This window comes from Polypterus senegalus, chromosome 9, assembly GCF_016835505.1.
Source record: "Polypterus senegalus isolate Bchr_013 chromosome 9, ASM1683550v1, whole genome shotgun sequence".
NCBI lineage: Eukaryota > Metazoa > Chordata > Cladistia > Polypteriformes > Polypteridae > Polypterus > Polypterus senegalus.
This window is the reverse complement of record NC_053162.1, coordinates 91,697,239-91,713,314: the sequence shown is the minus strand read 5'-3', so window position 1 is coordinate 91,713,314 and position 16,076 is coordinate 91,697,239.

Below are 16,076 nucleotides of genomic sequence, written 5' to 3'. Positions count from 1 at the left end.
TCAGCTTTGTAATAGAAGTTAAGCCATCTGTAAGCTTAGCGCCGATTCTTCAAAACGTTTAAGGAACATTGAAATATCTTCATAGTACATGTTTAATTATTATATCCTTCACGACACTCCCAGTGAAGAATATAGATTATTTAAATGAAGTTAAAGTTTTATCTGTATAATTTAATAAACATATTTTGCTGCATTTCACCTTAAAAATTATACCGTCATCATATGTAAATACGCACTTTATAAAGTGCTCAGGTTGTGCGATATTATAACTGTAGTGCAAGTTTACAGTGGGGTGATTGTACTTATAAGTACAAACAGGTCTACAAGGAGCAATTGATTGAGTGCGTTTATAGTTCTTGGGATGAAACTGTTTCTGAACCGCGAGGTCCGTACAGGAAAGGCTTTAAAACGTTTTGCAGTGGCTGAGACAGCGTGTCCATGAAACTGTATACCGATAATTCTCTTTCCGATCAGCTGCTGCTGTGATTCACACTCAGATACAGTGATATAAATACTCCGAGTGGTGCAGTGAGAGTAATATGGAAAAAGATGATCAGCTGTGGCAACTCCTAACGGGAGGAGCTGAAAGAAGAAGGAGAAGTGAGAGTAACAACATCAAGACATCTGTTTGTAGTTTATCTGTAGCTACAGTATCTTTCTGTTGTTTGAGACATGGTGGCACAGAGGCTAGCACTGCTGCCTTATAGTTTGTCACATTTTTGGCTGTAATAATTAGTTCAGCAAAATTGGCAGATGGTTTCCTAGCCCTATGAGACACTTAATAGAAAATTGCACTATTATAATCCACTGTGCCCTCCATGAAGTCACATTTTTCCTTGATTTACCCCGTTCTCCACAGTTTAAAATAAAAAATCAAACAGTTCAGATGTGATTAAAATACACTTTTGTAGACTTTATTTTAAGAGTATTTACATACATTCCTGTCGCACCATGTAGAAATGACAACACTTTTTATACATGGTCCCCCATTGCAGAGCACCATAGTTTTGGGGACATAGCAATGGTGGGTCTATTAAAGCAGTCGTATTTACAACTTTGCTGCATATCCCTTGCATTCAGTGAGTGTTTAACAGATGAGGTGGTGTTCTTTGGATCTTGGGCAGTTCCTTTTCATCTCCAGACATTGTTCTTGCCATCACTCTCATACAGGTTCATCTCTGTTTGCTCTGTCCAAGACCTTTTTCCAAAATTATGCAGGCTCTTTTAAATACTTTTTACAAACTTATCTGGCCATCCTGTTTTTGTGGCTAACTAGTGGTCTGAATCTTGCAGTGTGGTCTCTGTACCTCAGTTCATGAAGCCTTCTGCAGATCATTGTCACTCACACTCCACATCTGCATCCTGAAGACCATTTGTGATCAGTCAAACGGGCGTTTGGGGCTTTTTCTTTACCACAGTGAGGATTCTTCTGTCATTAGCAGTGGGAGTCTACCTTGGCCTACCAGTCCCTTTGTGAATATAGATCTCAACAGCATGTTCTTTCCTCTTAATGATATTCCAAACAGTTGATTTAGGTAATCCCAAGTTTACCGATGTCTCAAATGGTTATATTCTTGTTTTTCAGCCTCATAATGGCTTCTTTGACTTTGGTTGGCACAGCTTGTCATCATGTTGAACAATGGCAACTACAGACTACAAAGGGTACAGTACAAGCAACCATAGACATCTTATGACTGCACTAATGAAGCTGCGAAACACACCTGAGTAATCACAAAAACCTGTGATGCCAATTGTCCCAGACATTATCATGTTTTGAAATGGGGAAACCATGTAGAAAAAGTGTTGCAGTTTCTACATGGTATGACCTAAATGTATGAAAATACCCTTAAATTAAAGACTTCAATGTACACTTTGATCACGTCCAAACTGTTTGATTTGTAAATTTAAATTGTGGAGCAGAAAAAATTGTGTCTCTGTCCCAAACATTATGTAGGTTGCTTAGTGACTCTAAACTGTTCATGGTGGTGCTATGCTCTTGAGGATGTTCTACACCATATTGCATTCCCATCCAGGAATGAATTCTGCCTCATGTCTAATGTTATTAGGATAGTTTACAACTACCCAGAACCTTATGTTACACTATGCAAGTTAGTAAAATATATGGACAGACATATATTTTAGTGTGTTGCCATTGACACAGAAGAGGTAGTGCCTGTCAAGCAGTTTACTGAAAGAAGCAAAACACACAGGAACAATAAAAAGAATCACTGCATGCCATTGTGAGCAGATGGAGCCACCAGGGGATGGTACACTCTGTACTTGTTAGGAGTCCCCTGAAAGCAGGTTCCTCATGAGCATGATGGTTACAGAGAGCTCATGCAAGCTTCTAGGAAACCTAGGAGGTGTTTCTTGGTCAAAATTTTGCTATATTGTGCCCATCTCTGATCACCTGACCTCCATCTCTCTGGTGTTTTTTTCCTCAGAGCCTTATTTCCCATAAGATTTCAGATAATGAGAGCAGAGAAACAGGATTAAAGAGTACATCAGGTAGACTGATTTTGTCCTCTGTTGTTAAAACCTTGTATCGAATATGCGGTTGCTCTTGGCGTCCCGAATGAGGCACATTACCTGCATTGTGAGGGAGCATCAGTTACAGCACTACGGCCATGTGGCACATTTCCCCGAGGGTGATCAAGCTCATTGTTGGGGACCCGAGTGGCTGGACCAGGACAAGGGGTCGCCCACATATCACCTGGCTGCAGCAGATAGACGGATTTTCTGGAAGGTGGGACTGGACCGCGTGTCTGCATGGGTGGTTGCCAACCTTGATCCAGAGCTGTTTTGTTGTGTGGTGGGTGCAGCAGTGCACTGTACCAGTGCATGCTCCCCAACTTGACTTGACTTGATGTGTTTTCATACATTCTTGTTTATCATGGCGCTAGAGTGTAGCAATGTATTGCATATTGGTCAGACATGCCAGTGAGAAGTTTGCCATTCTTTGACAGTTCCATCACTGTTTCTACTACTTGTAAGGTTCCAAGAGAAAGAGCAAAAGAGATCTCTAGGGCCACACTTCATTTAATTTCCAGGACACGATGATGAATGGTAGCTGTCTTGAGCACGAAGCTTTGGAAAAGTTTGGGGTGCCTGGCTCATTTTGGGTGTATGTAGGAAGAGCAAGGAGCTCACCAGAAGTTGCAAACCAAAATGTCTGATTGGGATGTACCACATCCTGGAATTAGCCCTTTCAGCCCTGGATTTTCTATTTTTATGGGAAAAATTATTTTGTGAGATACCTTTGGGGTGTCTAGGAAGCTCAAAAATGAAAAAAACAAAGAAATTATCACTATCATTATACAATAGCTGTCAAACACATCAATCTTTTTGAGGAAATAAAATTGAAAGTGGAGCTTCTTGCTATGTGGTGCACACAGTTCAGAAGCGTCCATTTTCACTTCCATGTCTCGCGGACTGTATGCCAGTCTCTCCAGTCTACGCTAATAGTAGCACGCCTGGTGCCAATGGCTGCAATCATACCCGTGCTTTACAAAAATGGCTGCATATTTATGTACTAATAATAGGACGTCAGGGTCAAAAGGGTTACGTTAGTTGAATGCCTGGAACTACATAGACTTTAGAAGGCTGAGGATGTCTTGCAAGGTTAGGGATTGAGAAAGAAAGAAAAAGATAATAACAGATTGCTGAGAAACTGGAGGCAATCCACACTCTCAGCTCAACAGGGTACATGTAAGTCTGAACTGGCACAAAGTAATTTACTGCTTTATTGCAGTCTGTTTTGTGTTCTCTCCCTTGTGGTTCTACTTTGTTATTTGAAACAATGCCTTTGGTTTGTACTAATAAATGGCTCTCTCTGTCCTTGTAGGTTTTAAGGCCTGGGGATGTGGTCTTTGTAAATGTCAGCTGACTCAGTTCTTGGTTCATATTGCAGTAGAGCAAATACTAACCAGCAGAGGGCATGAGTGAGTTTCCTTTCTCATTAATCATATCTCATAAAGTCACATCACATAAGGATTTATTTGTACAAGTTAAAAAAGACATTTAAAAGACCAGATGGATAAAATCAAATTTTATGGCACCTCTACAATATCAAACAAGTAAAATGGTATAATTATGGCAGCCATTCAGTCAGTAAAACATGAGCAAAAAAAAAAGCAAAACATCAGGACAGTTGTCCTTACCGTTTATGTAAAGGTAACAGTATAGTAATATTTATTCCCTCTGAACTATGGCAGTCTTTTACTTAAAATACTTGGACAAATGTCCAAAATCAAGAATAACAGGAGGGCGAAATGCTTACCATTTTCTGATTAATCAAAAAAGAAAAATTTAAAAAAATCACCAGTATTAGTCTTTCATTCACTGTCAAGCAGAAACTCAAGGGTTCCCCCAGATTGGTAGAATATGTGTGGTGTCTGTCAGCTCTTTCATGTGAGAGCTATGAGGCTGCTGTCAACCTGTCTTTACAGGGGTACTCTGAATTGGAAATGTCGGTGGTCTCTCGACAACTGTCAGATGATTGTTGTCGCTATCAAGATTTTGGAGTTCCATTTTTTTTCTTTCGTCTAGTCCAATTTACCTTAAGGGCTCCAGAGTCATACTCAGGTTTAAGTTTCATCCCAAAGATTTTATGTTGAACCAATGTAGATGAATCTTAGAGATGGCCCTGCAATGGCCTGGTTTTAATACTCAAATGACTACAGCACTATGTGATCCTACTACAGACAAAACCCGGCTCAGAAAGTCTGTGTGTATTTTATTATCATAAAGGTGAGTCTGCTGTAAGCAAAACAGCTGGAAAGCCATGCAGAACCTCCTCAAACATCCCACCGACAGCTTCAGTTGTACCATTTGCAGCTTGGTGTTTTCTGCCCATTAGATTGAGTCTTGCATACTGTGGCACAGCACTACAATAAGATGACTTTGATTGCTGATGGAAAAAAGTGTTTGTAGAGAATAACTGAGCAAGGCAATCATATCTTGAGAGTGCTATATAAAATGCTAGACGTGAGGGAGCTACCTTGTGCCGACTTTTATCTCTGCTGTGATTACATATTCTGCGGCACACAAGACAGCCATTTTGCAGCTGCTTAACGTTTATAAAGTTAGCCACAGCTCCTTTTAGAACTGTGTACAGGTTTAGATAATAATATTTTGTGGTTTGTTGTTATTTTTGGCAAATCTAAGCAGGAAGATTTAAAGTCAAGTACAATAAGAGGGCAAGTAACATTCACTTGCATATGACTCTGCATAACTGGAAAACACTGAGGTGTTTGTATTTTATAAATGGCCATATTGTCAAAGTTCTATTAGTATGAAGTATTCAGCATGAGCAACAACAATTTCTTTCAATACAGAGCACATTAAATGAATAGTTCTGTTCATACCTTGGATCAAAAATCCTGGGATTGAACCCCTCACATGGTCAGACATGTACATGCGAATTGTTGAATTTGTTGAGACAAAAATGACAGGTTCAGTTGAACTCGAAATTGTGGAGTATGGATTACGAATTTGGGTGGCACGGTGGCGCAGTGGTAGTGCTGCTGCCTCGCAGTTAGGAGACCCGGGTTCACTTCCCGGGTCCTCCCTGCGTGGAGTTTGCATGTTCTCCCGTGTCTGCGTGGGTTTCCTCCGGGCGCTCCGGTTTCCTCCCACAATCCAAAGACATGCAGGTTAGGTGGATTGGCGATTCTAAATTTGTGTGTCCTGCGGTGGGTTGGCACCCTGCCCAGGATTGGTTCCTGTGTTGCTGGGATTGGCTCCAGCAGACCCCTGTGTTCGGATTCAGCGGGTTGGAAAATGGATGGATGGATGGATTACGAATTCGACTTTACGGATAAACAGAAAGAGATAGGAAAAGATTGTAACTTGAAATCAGGAAGATGTAGTTAATGTTAACCAAAGTGAAAATCTAACTCAAAAAAATGATTTGCCAAACTAATTCCTAACTTTTCTTAGTTTTATGCAAGTGCTGTAATCATTAACTATTCCTTTGTTTTAATACAATTCTGATGCCAGTTTTAAAATGGCGAGATAATGATGTCGATTAACAATGGGTGTCATTGCCATCCATGTAAAACAATGCATGAAATGTCTTCCCCATAGTAAAAAAAAATAATAATTACATAGCAAAATGATGTCACAAAAGTAAGAAAATGAACAATAGTGTTGTGAACTGTAATAATAATTCATAAAATGAAACAAAACAATACTTAATGTGATCCTGACACAAATATATAACAAAAAAAACCAACATGTTTAAACCTGCTCAATTCAAGTCAAGATTTTGGCATACAAGTACATGTTTTTCTAAAATGCCAATGTATAAGTTTATTAAGGTAAGATGGAGAAGACCGCACCATTTTTATCTACACAAATTCTATATTAAATAAACACTTGAGGTCCAGTGTCATTGTGAAATGGCACATAAGAATTTCTCTTCCTTATACCAACTGGCTTTTGAGTTCCCTCCTGGTAAAGCCAGCTCTCCAACATGTCCTTAAAAAATCACTACTAGGTCCATTTGGGTCAGTTGCAATGTACAAGACAAAGTGCCGTACCAGCAGCGTATCAAGACCAGACTATGTAGTACGATACTAAGAGGAGATGACTAAGTGCTAACTCGGCAAACATCGGAACAAACTCAATACCAAGTTTACCTAATCTGCAGCCAGTCTTGTTTTGGCCATGTGTTTCTCCTCTGGTTCCTCATCCAGCTGGGTTAATGGCAGCTTGCTGGCAATTAACGTCTCACCCTCTCTCAATTAATGGCATTCTGCTTCATATTTCTTTCAATGGGCGGCAAGGTGGCACAGTGGGTAGCGCTAGTGCCTCGCAGTAAGGAGATCTGGGTTTGCCTCCCGGGTCCACCTTGCGTGGAGTTTGCATGTTCTCCCCGTGTCTGCATGGGTTTCCTCCGGGTACTCCGGTTTCCTCCCACAGTCCAAAGACATGCAGGTCAGGTGCATTGGTGATTCTAAATTGTCCCTAGTGTGTGCTTGGTGTGTGTGTGCCCTGCGCGGGGTTTGTTTCATGACTTGTACCCTGTGTTGGCTGGGATTGGCTCCAGCAGACCCCCGTGACCCTGTAGTTAGGATATAGCGGGTTGGATAATGGATGGATGGATGGATATTTCAATTATTTCTTGTCCTTCTGACTATAGATTAGTCCCATTTTATGATCTGCCTTGCAGTTAGTAAAGCATAGAGAGCAAACAGTTTTCATACCTAACGTATCCCGTAATACATCATATTGACCATATTGAATGTGTCATATGTATAGAACATACTGAATGTATTAAGTAAATTGTATGTAAGTTTGCCATTCAGAAATAACACAACCTTTAAGTAAAGAAAGCAACTGAAGTTTAACAAGAAAAAGCTAAGTTTGTAGAAGAAACATTTTTTCCTTTTTGCCTTTTATCCTGCATGTGCAATAACTTTTTTCTCTATTTTTGTGTGAACTGTTTTGCTTTGCATTTTCACTAAACCTTTTTAAAATGAACTTAAATAGACTGAGAAATTCTTTTTGTTATGTGTTTTGACTCATGCTGGATCCTACCTTGCCAACTCGATAGCTGATCAATTTTGGGAAACTGGAAAGATGCTGCTACACTTTAAGGTTTGTCTGAGGGACAAGAAATAGAATATTCCATTTCAGTTTAGCTTGTGGGGGTTATAATAGAATCTCCCATAGACTATGCATTAATATATAGGGTAATAACTGGAGACCAGAGGCGTGAAAGGTTTGGGGCAGCCACCCGTTTAATCGGTTTCCGGCTGCAAAGTCTTTGAGGCATTTTCAAAACAGTTGTTTACACAACAGAGTCCAAACAGAACTGCCTGCCTAAGCAAAGGCAGTGAGCTTTATAGCTCAGAGGCGGAAATGATGTAGTCCTCTGGGCGGAACTGAAGTGACATCACCCTTGGGGCGGAACGGAAGTGACCTCATTCTTGGGGCGGAACGGAGGTGGTGTGTCCTTCCTGGAAATGGCGGCTCCTGGTGGGATTTCCGGGTAAGACCTGCAGAGAACTCAGAAAGAGCGTCAGCGTACCCCGCCCCCCCCTGGGCAGATGTATAAACAGTATTGTCTAAGCCCTTCAGCTGCTTCCCATGCACACGTGTGTGACAAGACTCCCCCCTCAGCCCAGACCCGTCGGTGGGCGACCTGCACCGAGAGGTCGTGGGCCGGGAGAGGGCATCGGCGTTGGCATGAAGGGACCCCTGTCGATGAGCAGCGTATATTTGTACTGCTGCAGGTCAAGAAACCACCTCGTGACCCGCGGATTCGACTCCCTGTGAAGGGCCATCCACTTTAAAGGCGCATGATCCGTCACCAGAGTGAACACGCGACCCAAGAGGTAGTACGCAGCTGCGTCACCGCCCATTTGATCGCCAGAGCCTCCTTCTCCACCGCCGCGTACCTGGTCTCCCGGTCCAACAGTTTCGGCTCAGGTACATAGCGGGGTGTTCAACACCGTCGGCGCTTTGGCTCAACACGGCTCCCAAGCCTGTGTCCGGCGTCCGTCTGGAGGACAAAGGGAGAGAAGTTAGGGGAGATTAAGATAGGTGCTGAAGTCAGAGCCCTTTTAAGTCACTGAATGCAGCCCCCGCTTTATCAGACCATACCACCGTATTAGGAGCTCTTTTCTTTGTCAAGTCGGTCAAGGGCGCCGCTCTCTCGGAGAAACGAGGCACAAACCGGCGGTAGTACCCGGCCAAACCGAGAAAGGATTGGACTTGCCGCTTGGTTTGCGGACGGGGCCAGGCCATTATGGCTTGCAACTTGGAACACTGTGGCCTCACAGTACCCCGGCCCACTAGGTAGCCCAAATATTTGGCTTCTCTCAACCAGTAACATTTCTTGGGGTTGATCGCGAACCCGCCTCTCCCAATGTCCGTAATACTGCTGTGACCTGCTGTATGTGCTCCTTCCAGGTGCTGGAATAGATGACAACGTCATCCAGATAGGCAGCACAGAGCGAGTTATGGGGCGGAGCACTTTGTCCACCAGGCGCTGAAAAGTCGCAGGCCCGTGTAACCGAATGGAAGGACCGATACTGCCAGTGTCGCTAGGAGTGCTAAGCGGTTTTTCCTTGCGGACTCCGTTAAAGGAACCTGCCAGTACCCTTTGTCATGTCAAGTGTAGTCAAGAATTTGGCTGGTCCCAGTCTCGAGGAGGTCGTCCGCGAGGCATGGGATAAGCATCAAATCGGAAACTTGGTTGAGCCGGCGGAAGTCATTGCAAAACCTCCAACTGCCGTCAGGCTTAGCAATCAAGGCGATGGGGCTGGACCAGGGACTACTACTTTCCTCGATCACTCCTAGTGCCAGCATTAAGCGATTTCCAGTTCCACTTCTACTTTCTTTGCCTCCGGGAGTCTGTAGGGTCGCTCACGGACGATCACCCCCGGGTCAGTCACTATGTCGTGCGCAATCAGAGAGGTCCGACCTGGTTGTTCACTTACCACCTCTGGGACGGCGGATAGCTGCTTGAGCTCCTGTCTCTGTCTGGGAGATAGCTGTTCGCGAAATTAAGGGCACTTACTTCCGAAGAGAGCAGGGCTGTCGGAGGAGGATCGGGATCCCTCTCCTTCCACGGTTTCAGCAGGTTTACATGATATATTCGCTCAGCTGGTGGCGATTGGGCTGTTTCACCAAATAGTCGACCAATCCCTTCCTCTCCTTAATTTCGTAGGGGCCTAGCCAATGCGAGCAGTTTAGAGTGTGAAGTAGGAACCAATACCATGGCGATCCCGGTTGGAACTCCGGAGAGTCGTGCCACGGTCATACAGGCGGGCCTGTGCTGATTGTGCCTCCTCGATATGACTTTTAGTATAGGTCTTATTACATCAAATCTATCGCGCAATTGGGCGATATACTCCAAAATGTTAGTGGAGGGCTGTGCCTCCCCTTCCCAGCCCTCTTTTAAAATATCTAATAAGCCCGGGGCTGTCTTCCGTATAGTAATTCAAAGGGAGAGAACCCGTAGAGGCTGAGGACTTCCGGTAGGCAAAGAGGACAAGGGGGAGGAGTTGGTCCCAATTCCTCCCATCCTTGCTGACTACCTTACGTAGCATTTGCTTGAGAGTTTGATTGAATCTCTCCACTAGCCCATCGGTTTGAGGATGATACACGAGGTTTTAAATGCTTTATTTTCAGTAACTTGGCAGTCTCCTTGAGCGTTTCCGAGGTGAAAGGCGTTCCTTGGTCCGTCAGGACTTCTCTAGGAATGCCCACCGTGAAAAGACTCCTACTAGTTCCGTGCAATATTTTTAGTGGTAGCGGCGCAATGGAGCGGCTTCAGGGAATCGGGTTGCATAATCCACGAGGGCAGTATATATTTATATCCTCGGGCTGAGGGCTCCAGGGTCCTACTATATCCACCCCAATCCTGTCAAAGGAGCGTCAATAAGGGGAAGGGGAATCAGAGGAGCACGGTCCTTCCTAGGAATTTGCGCAGTTGACACTCCGGGCAGGAAATGCAAAGCGGCGAACCTCCTCATTAATCCCGGCCAAAAAGCGGGCTTAATGCGCTCTAATGTTTTATCGGGCGAGATGGCCTCCAAGAAGGTGAGAGTGGGCTAACTTCGCAAACCTGCGCCGGTAGGTCAGCGGGACTAGCAACAACTTCGGACCTTCCCCTCATGTTCAGCAACCCGATACAATAATTCATTATCCATGACAAAGTGAGGTCCCTGTGGCATGGGCAAATCGTCGTTGGCGTTAGCGAGAACCACTGCATTCTTTATGTGCTTCAGAGAGTCGTCATTCCACTGTTCTCTCTTGAAAGAAGCGGTCGCTCTAAACTGAAAGTGCAACTCAGAGGCGGGTCGGTCTGACCTCAAGGCGGAGAATCCTCCCTCGCTGCGGGGCTAGTGGATGGCGTAGTAGCCAGCGACGGTCGGGAGTATCTTCGTCACTCTCTTGGCCTACCGCCCCACTCCCTGTCGGCTGATTACGGTGTGGAAGCAGCTTGAGATGAGTCTTTATCATCTATACGAGGCCAAAAGCTTTTAGGGAATGCTTTCTAAACTACGCGTTACTGTCAGACCAGTCCGCCCGAGGATTACGGAAGCGGAGGATCGGGTGTACCTTCTGGTAAGCCGCGAAGGGTTCCTCCGAGACATACGTAACACCGGGCGGTATTATGCGGCGGATATCTCCGTGTATACATTTTAGACTGGTCTTTTTTAATCCATTGTTGCGGTAGAACAAAGCGGCGAGCAACGACAGACCGTTACTGCGGAATCAAACAGCGCTGTTACCATATGTCCATTAATAATAAGCTCTCCCGTATGTTTATCCGCCAGGGATTGCTAAGGGCACACAAACAACCCGCCATTGTCCCCTACGGTCCGCCTTGTTCCCGACAGGTCGCAAGCCAGGCGGCCCGGCGACTTGAACAGGCTCTGGATTGCGTGGAAGGGACTGCTTTTGTAGGACATAACTCCGGGTAGTCCACAGAGCGGCTGTTCTGCCCTCCCAGGTTTCACAGCCGGCCTCTGGGGTTGCAGGAGCTGTAGCAGCTCGTCCAGGAATGGAATTCTCCCCAGGCGGCTGGGCAAATTCCTGGGGTATGCTGTAGCAGCAAAAACAGGCCACTTGCTGCACTATTTGCAAGGGGGTCAAATCAAATGGCCGTAGCCACTCACCCACCTGTTGCCAGAGAGACATAGCCTGCTCTGACAGCCCTTTGTTGGGTTAAACTCCCAGTCTATTATATTCTTTACCTGCCGGCCTGGGGACAGCCCATCGTTAACAGGGACCTTGGTCCCGATGGGCTTCGGCTTTCCTACCAGAAGAGCATACTGAGCCACTCGTGTGTTTTCCCCAGAAGCCAGCCCGCCTGTGGGTCCCCTCTACCTTCTCCACGAGATGGGTTGGTAGCCCGGGTTATGCTCGTGGAGCAGAGCCTGCACGCGTCCTTCCTGACCCTCCGGCACTCCCTGCCCGAAACTTCGGCCCGGTACTCACCCACCTGGTTCCTTGAAGGTCCGTGTCCCGGGTTCTTCGGGGACACCATCCTGCCGACTACGCCACTGTAATAACTGGAGACCAGAGGCGTGAAAGGTTTGGGGCAGCCACCCGTTTAATCGGTTTCCGGCTGCAAAGTCTTTGAGGCATTTCAAAACAGTTGTTTACACAACAGAGTCCAAACAGAACTGCCTGCCTAAGCAAAGGCAGTGAGCTTTATAGCTCAGAGGCGGAAATGATGTAGTCCTCTGGGCGGAACTGGAAGTGACATCACCCTTGGGGCGGAACGGAAGTGACCTCATTCTTGGGGCGGAACGGAGGTGGTGTGTCCTTCCTGGAAATGGCGGCTCCTGGTGGGATTTCCGGGTAAGACCTGCAGAGAACTCAGAAAGGCGTCAGCGTACCCGCCCTGGGCAGATGTATAAACAGTATTGTCTAAGCCCTTCAGCTGCTTCCCATGCACCGTGTGTGACAGTCACAAAGACCCCAGGACAACGTCTAAAGAACTGCAGGCCTCACTTGCCTCAATTAAGGTCAGTTTTCACGACTCCACCATAAGAAAGAGACTGGGCAAAAACGGCCTGCATGGCAGATTTCCAAGACGCAAACCACTGTTAAGCAAAAAGAACATTAGGGCTCGTCTCAGTTTTGCTAAGAAACATCTCAATGATTGCCAAGACTTTTGGGAAAATACCTTGTGGACTGATGAGACAAAAGTTGAACTTTTTGGAAGGCAAATGTCCCGTTACATCTGGCGTAAAAGGAACACAGCATTTCAGAAAAAGAATATCATACCAACAGTAAAATATGGTGGTGGTAGTGTGATGGTCTGGGGTTGTTTTGCTGCTTCAGGACCTGGAAGGCTTGCTGTGATAGATGGAACCATGAATTCTACTGCCTACCAAAAATCCTGAAGGAGAATGTCCGCCATCTGTTCGTCAACTCAAGCTGAAGCGATCTTGGGTGCTGCAACAGGACAATGACCCAAAACACACCAGCAAATCCACCTCTGAATGGCTGAAGAAAAACAAAATGAAGACTTTGGAGTGGCCTAGTCAAAGTCCTGACCTGAATCCAATTGAGATGCTATGACATGACCTTAAAAAGGTGGTTCATGCTAGAAAACCCTCAAATAAAGCTGAATTACAACAATTCTGCAAAGATGAGTGGGCCAAAATTCCTCCAGAGCACTGTAAAGACTCATTGCAAGTTATCATAACGCTTGATTGCAGTTATTGCTGCTAAGGGTGGCCCAACCAGTTATTAGGTTCAGGGGGCAATTACTTTTCACACAGGGCAATGTAGGTTTGGATTTTTTTTCACCCTAAATAATAAAAACCATCATTTAAAAACTGCATTTTGTGTTTACTTGGGTTATATTTGACTAATGGTTAAATGTGTTTGATGATCAGAAACATTTTGTGTGACAAACATGCAAAAGAATAAGAAATCAGGAAGGGGGCAAATAGTTTTTCACACCACTGTATACACGGTGACTCAAAATTATGTTAACACTAATGGATTATTTATCTTGACCACACCTTTCTAGGTCGAGGCACAGGTCATTTTGGACCATTGCCATGGCCTCTACACTCGATTTGACACCCTTTCTGGTTATGGAGTATGGTGAAGGTGTGTGTGTTTAGCAGGAAAGTTTGTGATATCAATGTCCTGAAGGACAGAATACAGACTGCGGTGCCATCTATTCCCCACAAAATGTACGTCTTGGCTTTAAATGGTACTGTTGCTCATTGGTTTTTGTGTGTCGAACATGATGGCGAACAGGTTGAGACATTCCTGTAAATCATCTTGCACATATGAAGTATGTTTTGTGAAGAAATTGTTTCCGCCATTCAAATGTTAACATAATTTTGACTCACCCTATACTTTATTTATATTCTGACAATAGAAGCAGCCATACCACGTGCACTTCAGAACATATAATCCACTTGAAGCTATGCATTGTTGGGCCTGGCCCGTACTTAGTTGGGACACCATCCAGGAAAACCTTTGGTTGCTGCTGGAAGAGGTGTTGGCGACACCAACAGGGGGCATTTACCCTGTGGTCTGAATGTAGATCCCAAAGCTCCTGTGCAGTGATGGGGACACTGAGACATAAAATCAATGTCCTGACTCTCTGTGGTCATAAAAGATACCTGGGCATCCTTCATAAAGAACACGGTGTATCTCAATGTCCTGGCTAAATTGCTCACCTCAGTGTAGTCATTCTGGACCCCAAATCACCAAACCCCCCATATGTAATTGGCTAAATATCTCTCACCCCTTCGGCAGCTAATATGTAAAGCACTTTGAGTAGTGAGAAAAGCTCTATATATGTGTAAATAATAATTATTGTTATAATATGAATTCAAGAACATTAATCATGTAATCAGATTACTAAACCTCTTTAGGGTTACGTCAAACCCTGGAAAACAATTTAAAACCGTACTTTTTTTTAATAAGAAAAATATTATTAGGTGTAACAGAAACATGCATCCATCCATTCATTATCCAACCCACTATATTCTAACTACAGGGTCATGGGGGTCTGCTGGAGCCAATCCCAGCCAACACTGGGCGCAAGGCAGGAAACAAACCCTGGCAGGGCGCTAACACAAACATGTAAACACCACAACATCAATATAAATAAAGTAGGAAAGGTATGTAGTTGCAATCAGGACAGCAGAAGTGTGTTTCCTACCACACGTTTCTTATATATTTTCAGTTGCTAGTGTGTGAGTGGTGTGACAAACATGTGCATAGGAGGCAGCTAAAGGGCTTGAATGAGGGTGATTCTGAGCCAGACTGGGATGGGGCAGAGTGCACTGACTCTTTTTCTCACTTTTCTGCAGACCGTTCACGAGAAATTCCGCCTGGCCCTGATGACGTCAATTCTGGTTCCGAGCCCATGGATGAAGACCCTTCTGGTTCCGGCCCCTCTGATGTCATTTCCTATACTGGCCTTTAACAACTGCCACCTTTCTCCTGTCCCCTCGGGTCTGTTTTGGATTTGTGCACATCAGTGCTATCACTTTATTTAATTTTGCAGCCAGGAAAAAATATATGGGTGGCTGTTCCAAACCTTGCTATGGCTATTTGTCGAGTTTGTGACAGTGGGTAGAATGTCAGTGCCTGATCTGCTTGATAAATTGTGTTATTGTAGGCTACCACAGCACAAGGCTTAGCGACTTACACATTTTCCCTGACATGATCAGCATTGTGAACTAAGTGGGCTAACATCTTTCATTTTCTTCCCTTTCATTGAAATAATTTTGCCTTTTTGCCATACACCTATTTGCACCATGTTGAAGCTTCACATGACCAAATTCACCAAGCATATCACTGCGGTTAGGCCATACAGTACATTCGTTTCACTATCCATGTCAATACCCAATGACCTATTCACATTGTCATCACTATTGACTCTCACAACCCCCGTGTGCTTTTTAACACATTGAGTTCTGTACTTAATGTTCACGAACCTGTCTTTCTGGAAGCCTCTAGGGAAACGTGCGATAGATTTCTTTACTTTTTTTTTGAAGGTTGTAGCACTAGGGCCCTCGTTTCACCACCTTCTCATGATCCATCCATTTTAATACCCTGTTTGGCGGTGTTTGATCACTTCAAGCCTATCATTCTCCCCTTTTTAAAACAGCTGGTTTCCAGCATGAAGCCGTCTGGCTCCCCTCTTGATGTTGTCCCTCCTCAACTTCTTAAGGAGGTCTTTTCTACCTTGGGTCCTTCTATTCTTACAATTACTAATAGTAGTTTAACCTCTAGTGTGGTGCCTAAAAATTTTAGACATGCTGTTGTGCAACCACTGCTGGACCACTCTGTAATGTCTAACTTTAGGCCTATTTCCAAGCTACCTTTTCTGTGCAAACTCTTGGAAAAAGTCATCTATACCCAACTGAAGTCCTATTTGGACAAACATGCAATTCTGGAAGTGTTCCAGTCTGGGTTTAAAACTCACCACAGCACTGAGTCTTCTCTGTTAAGGGTTTTTAATGATATTCTTTTAACAGTGGACTCTGGTGACTTTGTACTACTTATGCTTTTGGATTTAATAGCCGCCTTTGACACGATAGACCCTGAGATTCTCATCTCCAGGTTGGAGC